This window comes from Gossypium arboreum, chromosome 1 (assembly GCF_025698485.1).
Source record: "Gossypium arboreum isolate Shixiya-1 chromosome 1, ASM2569848v2, whole genome shotgun sequence".
Lineage (NCBI taxonomy): Eukaryota > Viridiplantae > Streptophyta > Magnoliopsida > Malvales > Malvaceae > Gossypium > Gossypium arboreum.
In genome coordinates, this window is record NC_069070.1 from 54,676,613 (window position 1) to 54,685,776 (window position 9,164).

The following is a 9,164-nucleotide window of genomic DNA, read 5'->3' on the forward strand; positions in this document are numbered from 1 at the left end:
AATTAGCAAATCTTAATTTGGAGGTCCGTAGCTCAAGATATAAATAATTTAGTGATTGTGACTCGAGTAGACAGCTTGAGATGAACAAGAGTAAATAGTGGAAGTATGTGAAATTATGATTGTATTATCTTGAGAACATATTGTGAGAATTGGTAAAAGCATGTTATAAATTTCTTATTATTTACATACCAACTTACTAAGCTATATAGCTTACTCCACTCATTTTCTGTGTTTATAATGTCCTCAGGTTAGCTCGGGTTTAGAAATCGCCAGAGAACCTATCACACTATCAAACTAACAAATTGGGTATTGATAATTCTTATACTTAAGGTCATGGCATGTATAGGGGACCTGGTTATTTTTGTATGTTTCATAATTTTTTTGGCCTAAAATGTTGGCCTATGCTATTTGAAAGTTCATTGTTGTGTAGGGCCATTTGATGTTGGTATATTGGCTATATTATAAGTCCATGATGATGCATTTCAATGATGTGTATGCTTACATATGTGGATGAATGAGTGGTGATATCTATGTATGATAAGAATTTGTTTGCAACAGTAAGTTAGATTAGTGCACGGGCCAGGGACATGGCCATGCGAGCCATACAACCGTGTCCTAATATCACAGGGAGTGTGCCCCTGTTTTTCATGAAATTTTTCAAAGTTTTCTAATGTTCTCGGTTTGGTCCCGAACTGTTTCCAAAGCATGATTTGGGCTTTGTAAGCCCATATTAGGGACTTTAAGATGAAATGTGAAAATTTTAAATTTGAATACAAATTCATGACCTGGTTTTATACGATTGCATGTGTTTATGTCTGTAATGCCTTATACCCTGTTCTGGTGTCGAACACGGGTAAGGGGTGTTTCAATTTCCAACAAAAACTATCAAAGGCCAACCAATTGAGCAGCGTCAAGAAGACGAGTCGCTAGAGTACATGAAGTAGATGCTCTCACTTCACTTGCATCTCAGGTATCTTCGATATTCTCAATGCTTAAAACTTTACTAATAATGGGTTTAATAAGTTTGTAGCTCAACCACCGCATCAATTTGAGACTGTAGCCTATGTTTATTATGGAAAAAGGCACTTGTTTGAAGAATGTCCATCAAACCCAGAATCTGTGTATTTCATGGGTAACTAGAAGGTAAGGACTGTAATCTAATTTCTATAACCTATCTTGGTGAAACCACACTAATTTCTCTAAGAGTAACTAAGGGGCTGGATCCAGTAACACTTATGCACGACCTAGACTGACCTAGCCACCTGTATTTGCCAAACAAGTTTAGAAACAACCTCAAACTAAACCTTTCAATAGCTTAGAAAACTTGTTGAAGGCATACATAGCGAAAAATGATACCTTATCACATTGAAAAACCTGTAAAGCCAAATGGGCCAGCTTGGGACTGAATTTACGAACCGACCACAAGGTGCATTGCCTAGTGATATGGAGAACCCAAGAAATTCGAGGAAAGAGCATTGTAAAGCATTGACATTAAGAAGCAGAAAGATGATAGAGCCTAACGTCGTCAATTTTTAGAAGAGCAAGTTGATGCTCGGGATAAAGTGGAAATTCAACCAAGTGTTGAAGTCCTAGCTTCACCAAAACCAGAATCTGCAAAACCCGATAAGGTAACTTCTGAACCAGTCAATTCTGAAAAACTAACAACTTCGTTAGACGCAGAATTCTGCCACAAAAGACAAATCAACTAGTTCAAGTTAAGAATCCTCCACCACCCTACCCTCAAATACTTCAGAAGTAGAAGCAGGAAGTCCAGTTCAAGAAATTCCTAGATGTACTCAAGCAACTTCATATCAACATTACATTGGTAGAAGTTCTTGAATAGATGCCAAACTATGTCCAATTCATGAAGGATATCTTGTTTAAGAAATAGAGACTTGGAGAATTTGAGACTGTAGCCCTAATGAAGGAATGCAGTGCATATCTTAAAAATAAACTACCCCAAAATATGAAGGACCTTGGATGTTTTACCATACCTTGCAACATTGGACCAACTTATTGTGGTAAGGCATTATGTGATTTGGGTCCAAGCATCAACTTGATGCCCATGTCCATATTTAGGAAGTTGGGGATAGATGAAGTTAGACCTACTACGGTTACACTTCAATTAGCAGATTGATCTTTAGCACATCTAGAATGAAAATTCTGGATGTATTGGTACGAGTAGATAAATTTATTTTTCCTATTGATTTTGTTATTTTAGACATTGAAGTATATAAAAAGGTGCCAATCATCTTAGGAAGGCCTTTCCTAGCGACTAGAAAGACCCTTATTGATGTGCAGAAGGGCAAGCTTATTATGCATGTCTAGGACGAGTAGGTAACTTTTAATGTTTTTAAGTCTATGCAACTCCCTCACACAGTTAATGATTGTTCTACAGTATTTGAGTTGGAGGATTTAGCAACTCTGTTGAGGACCCATTAGAACAAGTTTTGATGTCAGACCTTCCTAGTGACTAAGAGGGGGAGGAATACTTAGTTTTACTAAAAGCTAATCAAAAGGGATTTTATCCGTAATCCCGCTTTGAATATTTGGAATTAGAAAGTATAGATTATGTTCAACCAAAAGCATCAATCGAAGAGCCACCTAAATTAGAACTTAAGGCACTTCCGTCGCACTTAAAATATGTTTATTTAGGTAATGTTTCGACTTTGCCTGTGATTGTTTCAGTAGAGTTAACTGAAAAGTAGAAAGAGAAACTCATTTCAGTGTTGAAACAATTCAAGAAGGCCATCGAATGGACCATTGCTAATATTCATGGTATTAGCCCGTCCATTTACATGTACAAAATCATCCTAGAAGATAACGAGAAAGGAACGGTTAATGGACAATAAAAACTAAACCCCATTATAAAGGACGCGATAAAAAAAGAGATTATAAAATGGTTAGATATGGGTATAATTTATCCCATCTTATATAGTTCATGGGTAAGTCTAGTCCAGTGCATGCCAAAGAAAGGAGGTATTACAGTCATTGAGAATGAGAATAATGAGTTAATACCGACCGAAATAGTTACCGGATGGAGAATTTGCATAGATTACCAAAAGTTGAAAAAGGTGACTAGGAAATATCACTTTCCTTTGTTGTTCTTGACCTAGATACTGGATAGACTCACAAGACGAAACTATTACTATTTTCTTGATGGATACTCAAGATACAATCAGATCACAATAGCACCAGAGGATTAACACAAAACAACCTTCACATTCTCATACGGTACATTTGCATTTAGACGCATGCCATTTGGTTTATGTAATGCACTTGCTACATTTCAAATATGTATGATGGCTAATTTTACTAGCATGGTTGAGAAGTATTTAAAAGTTTTTATGGACAAGTTTTCAGTGTTTGGAGACACTTATGATGATTTCTTAGCCAATCTCGTTAAGGTACTAAGGTGATTCAAAGAAACAAACCTCATACTCAACTAGGAAAGGTGCCATTTCATGGTATGAGAAGGTATTGTTCTAGGGCACCAAATAACAAGACATGGGATTGAGGTAGATGAAGCAAAGGTAAATGTTATCGAGAAACTCCCATCTCCAACATCTGTAAAAGGGTGTTAGGAGTTTTTTGGGACATGTCAAATTCTACCGAAGATTTATCAAGGACTTCTCCAAAATCGCTAAACCCTTATGCAAATTATTAGAGAAGGACATGATATTCAACTTTGATGAAGAATGTTTGAAAGTGTTTGATGATCTAAAGAATCGTTTAGTTTCAATACCCATTATCGTCACACTAGATTGGGATTTGCTATTTGAGTTGATGTGTGACGGAAGTGACTTCGTGATAGGAGCTATAATAGGCCAGCAAAGGAACAAAGTTTTTCATCCCATCTACTAAGCAAGTCGGACTCTGACGGGAGCTCAATTTAATTATACTGTAACAAAGAAAGAATTACTTGCTATTGTATTTACTTTTGATAAATTTCAATCCTATCTTGTAGGTACCAAAGCGTCTGTTTGTACATATCATTTGATAATTAAATATTTACTTGCCAAGAAAGATGTCAAGCTGAGATTGATCGATGGGTACTTCTATTCCAAGAATTCGATCTAGAAATTCAATATTGAAAAGGGGTAGAAAATCAAGTAGTAGATCACTTATCTAGATTGGAGCCACAAGAAGGAAATTATCCACTTATACCCATTTAGGAGACATCTCCAGACGAGCACATACTTAAGGTAAATCATGTCCATAACATCCCTTGGTTTACGGAATTTGCTAACTATTTAGCTTGTTGTTTGATGTCGATTGATAAGACATATCAATAAAAGAAAAATTTTCTTCACGATGTGAAGTGCTATTTTTGGGAAGAGCCATACTTGTTCAAAAAATGTGTAGATCAAATGATCAAAAGATTTGTGGTAGAAAATGAGGTATATAAGATTTTATATTATTGTCACATAGCTCCAAGCGGGGGACACTTCAGAGGTAGACGTCCTGTAGCCAGAGTATTGCAAGCCAGATCCTTTTGGCCAATGCTACTCAATGATGCATATGCCTACGTAAAGAGTTGTGATCGATGCCAGAGGTTGGAAACATCACCAACAAAAATGAGATGCCCCAAACAAACATCATTGAGGTAGAATTATTTGATGTTCGGGGTATTGACTTTCATGGTCCATTCCCTCCTTCTTTTGGTCAGAAGAATATATTGGTAGCAATGGACTACGTATCTAAGTGGGTTGAGGCTGAGGCATATCTGACTAACGATGCCAAGGTTATGATGATTTTTTTGCAGAAACGTGTGTTTACCAGGTTTGGAACTCCTAGGGCTATCATCAGTGATGAGGGATCCCATTTTGTGAACAAATGGTTGAAATGGTTTCTCGTTAAACATGGAGTGAAGTAAAAGGTTGCCACAGCTTACCATCCGTAGATGTACGGACAAGTTGAATTGGTAAATAAAGAGATAAAAGTTATATTCGAGAAGGTAGTTTGTCCAAATCGACGAGACTAGTCCAAAAGACTGGATGAAGCTTTATGGGTCTGCAGGACAGCATACAAGACACCTTTAGGGATGTCTCCCTATCAGTTGGTCTTTGAGAAAGTCTGTCATTTGCCCTTGGAGTTAGAACATAAAGCATACTAGGCTTTCCAATTGCTCAATTTGGATCCCACGCTTGCCAAAGAGAAACAAATGCTCCAGCTTAATGGGTTTGAACTTTCTCATATGAAAATGCCAAGTTATTCAAGGAGAGATTAAAGAGATGGCATGACAAGCGCATCCGAGTTTGAGAATTTGAAGCAGGTCAACAAGTTTTATTGTTCAATTCAATATTAAGGTTTTTTCTGGGTAAGTGAAATCACGTTGGTTCGGTCCCTTTACTATTCACCAAGTTTTTCCATATGGAGTTGTCGAACTTCAAGGTAAGGGAGGTAATTTTTGAGTTAATGCTCAGCGCTTAAAACATTATTGGTGGAATAAAATTGAACGAGATAAAGTCTCGTTCATTTTATTAGATACTTATTTTTTCTTGTTTTCTTTTAAATAAATGATTTAGTATATATTTTCAGGATTAGTATGTTAAAATAAATTCTGTCTAGGAGATTGGAACTTAAGCAGGACCGCTTGTGACCCCTCCAATCTTTCTTGTGAATTGATTTTAACATAACCTTTTCAGAAATTATTCCCTAAATGGAAAAATAATTTTTTAGTTTTTCAAATAAAAGGGTCAATTTTGATCCGAGTTTTAATTGCAACCCAATTCTCAAATTTTCTTTAAGTTTAGGTACTTAATTGAATTGTTTGCAATATTTGGTTGTTCTTTCTGTAAATATTGAAATTAGCTATCTCTTTTTGTAAATATCTTTAAAAGCAGCTAAAATAAGATTTTTTAATTTAATTTTAATAAATAAGATGATAATAACTAACCTAAAATTATATTTTATGTTAATTATTATCAACTTTACATAGGATTAGAATTGCTTTAATATTTTATTTAAGAGTTTTTATTTCAATAAATAAAGTATTAGCAAAAATATATTAATATAACTTATATTATTTATTAATTTTATTAGCTTTATGTAATTAAGACTTATAATAATTTATTATTATTTTGTTCTATGAATTTGAGTTGAACACTCCCATAGTCACACTTTAAATACCACCTTTCCATGCCTTTTTTCTTCCATCACTCTTAAAACCATCCAACCTCCAAGCTATCTAGTGCCACAGCTCCTATCGGCAACTATTGAAGGCACCATTAGTAGCTACACATGCCCAACAGCCACCATCGCACGCATCTCAGCAACTGCTCCCTTGTGCACATAGTTAGCCAATCTGTGCACATCCTTGCCTGCACCAAAACAAGTCGACCACCAGCAGCTCATGCCTGGCCCTGCTTGCTCACCAGCTTTGCTTGCACCTTGCTACCCACGCACCTACTTCCTGACACACACCCCACTGTCACTGCTTGACATGCACCAGCCCTCGCCACGTGTTTTCTTGTTGGTCTCGCAAGCCGCTGCTACTCACACCCTTAGCTATTGCATATTGTTGTTTCCACTTGCTAGCCACATGCCCCATGTCTCCTTAGCACCAGACTACTATCACAACTAGCCACCAACCAATTACCCTCCAACCTACCCTAACCCAACTCTATTAGCTCTATATTAATTTTATTTTTGAGTTTTTAATTTTTATACAAATGTTGGGTAAGAAAAATTTCCTCCTAAATTTAAATTTTATTTAATTATTTAATTTTTCAATTTATTAATTTTTTAATATTTTATACTAATTGAAGTTTTGAGAAAATATTTATTTCGATCTTATGTTTAGGTTAATCATGCCTCGCAAAAGAACTCATGCCTCTGTCCAAGTTGAAGAATCACAAAACAAATTCCACTGTGAAGAAGCCAAAGCGAGATACAATAACATATTCAAAAATCAACAAATGCTCCCAGAAAAAGGACCATACTGATTTCATAGTCACTAAATAAATCATAACTCGAGTTACGAAACTCGAAACCCAAATCCATAAATTTTTCTGAAACTAGACTCATTTATCTTCTTACCAAATTTTTTTCAGAATTTTTGGTCTATCCAATTAGTACAGTTTATTAGTTAAATTTCCCTTGTTTCAGTGTTTGTCTACTCTGACCTTTATTCACTACGAATTAATTTTCTCCCTGTAAAAATTTCAAATAACCATGCCATTTATTTTCTTTAAAATTATACTCAATAAGGAATCTATACATATAAAGTATAAATCCTAATTAGTTTTTTACAATTTTTAGTGAATTTCTAAAGTCATAACAAGGGATTCAGAAATCACTCTGACCCTGTCTCACCAAAATTTAAATATCTCATAAAATAAAACGCCTTTATTTACTCTGTTTCTTTCATATGAATATAGACTCAATAAGATTTAATTATATATCTTATTCACTATCTAAATCAATTTCTACTATTTTTAGTGATTTTCCAAATTCAAGTCACTACTACTATCCAATACTGTTTTAAAGCTAATTTCACCTTTTTCATGATTTTCATGGAATAACTAGCATTTAGGCATACATAACACCAAACATGTCCTTGATTAGCCATCTCGATAGCTAATCATTATCAAGAATTTACATACCATTCATCATCCATATCATAAGATCATACACACAAAATGGCTATGATGCTATACATGCCATACTTAAAATGAAACGTCTAGCTATACCAAAATAATCCTTGTGATGGTGTGCCCGGACCTCCGACGTACTTAACGATTCCCGAGTTGGCTTGAAAAAACTATAAAAAGAAGGAAAATAAAGGGGGCAAGCATTAAGCTTAGTAAGTTTCCATGCAAATAAATAACAACATTCATAAGAATTATCTTACTACTTGGCATGATACTACTTAATGCAACTTCATTAATTGTCATAGACATATTTTAAACTTCTTCACTTACTCACTTACTTAAATACTTACTTACTTAATCAAATTTATTAATACATTTTACTTACCTTTTTCCTTATCAAACATGCATGAACATTATATACTTACCTTTGCTCTTCTAGCATGAACTTGTCTTACCTTTTTAGCATAACTCGTCTTACCTTACCTTACCTTGATATTCTCTTTAAATTTTCCCGTTGAGCCACTTGGAATACTAAGGATACACGGGTACCTTACCATTGCCATGACTTGTCATGGTCTTACATGGTATCCTTTTGAAACTTACCATTGCCATGTCTTGACATGGTCTTACATGGTATCCTTGCCTTATGAACTCACCAATGCCATGCCTTGGCATGGTCTTACATGGGACCTTTGCCTTATAGTAACTTATCAATGCCATGTCTTGACATGGTCTTACATGATTTCCTTGCCTTAGAAACCTTACCAATTTCCATGCCTTGGCATGGTCTTACATGGTATCCTTAAACCCTAATGCCATGACATTTGTATCCTACACATTCCTAAGGTTCAACCGGGACTTTCTGAAATTACTTCTCTGTCAATTCATGCTTGAGTCTTCTTTGAATAATTTCATAAAATAAATATAAACATGCTGGAAATTAACAACATTAACATAAAATAATAGAATATTGCATTTATTTATCATAAACTTACATGAAACAAAATACGATCAACTATATCGATTTAGTCCACTATCTTTTTCTTTCCCCGGTCTAACTCCGGATTTCGTTCTTCTTGATCTATAATAAAAAAATTTAGCTTATTTAATACTCACATTTATTAAAACAGTCCTTGACTCAAACTTTGGCAAAATTACATTTTTGCTCCTAAACTTTTACATATTTACACTTTTTCCCCAAGGTTCGGAAATTAAACTTCATCCTATTTTCTTATGTTTTATGACATGTTGATCATTTTTCCCTTCTATGACAACATCAAATTCTCACTCTAACATGTACTTATGAACATTAGGTATTTTTACCGATTATGTTGTTTTACTCGTTTTCACGTAAAATCGCTTAGCAAAAGTTGTTTAACACTATTTCAAGCTTCATATTCTACCATAAAACATCAAAATAAACACATTTCACCAATGAGTATTTTTCCAAATATAAACCCTAGGTTAAATTATTGCTAGAATAAGCTTAATCAAGTTACCGGGACTCCGAAAACGTAAAGAACATTAAAAACGAGGCTAAAACAGACTTACAATCGAGCTTGGAAGCTT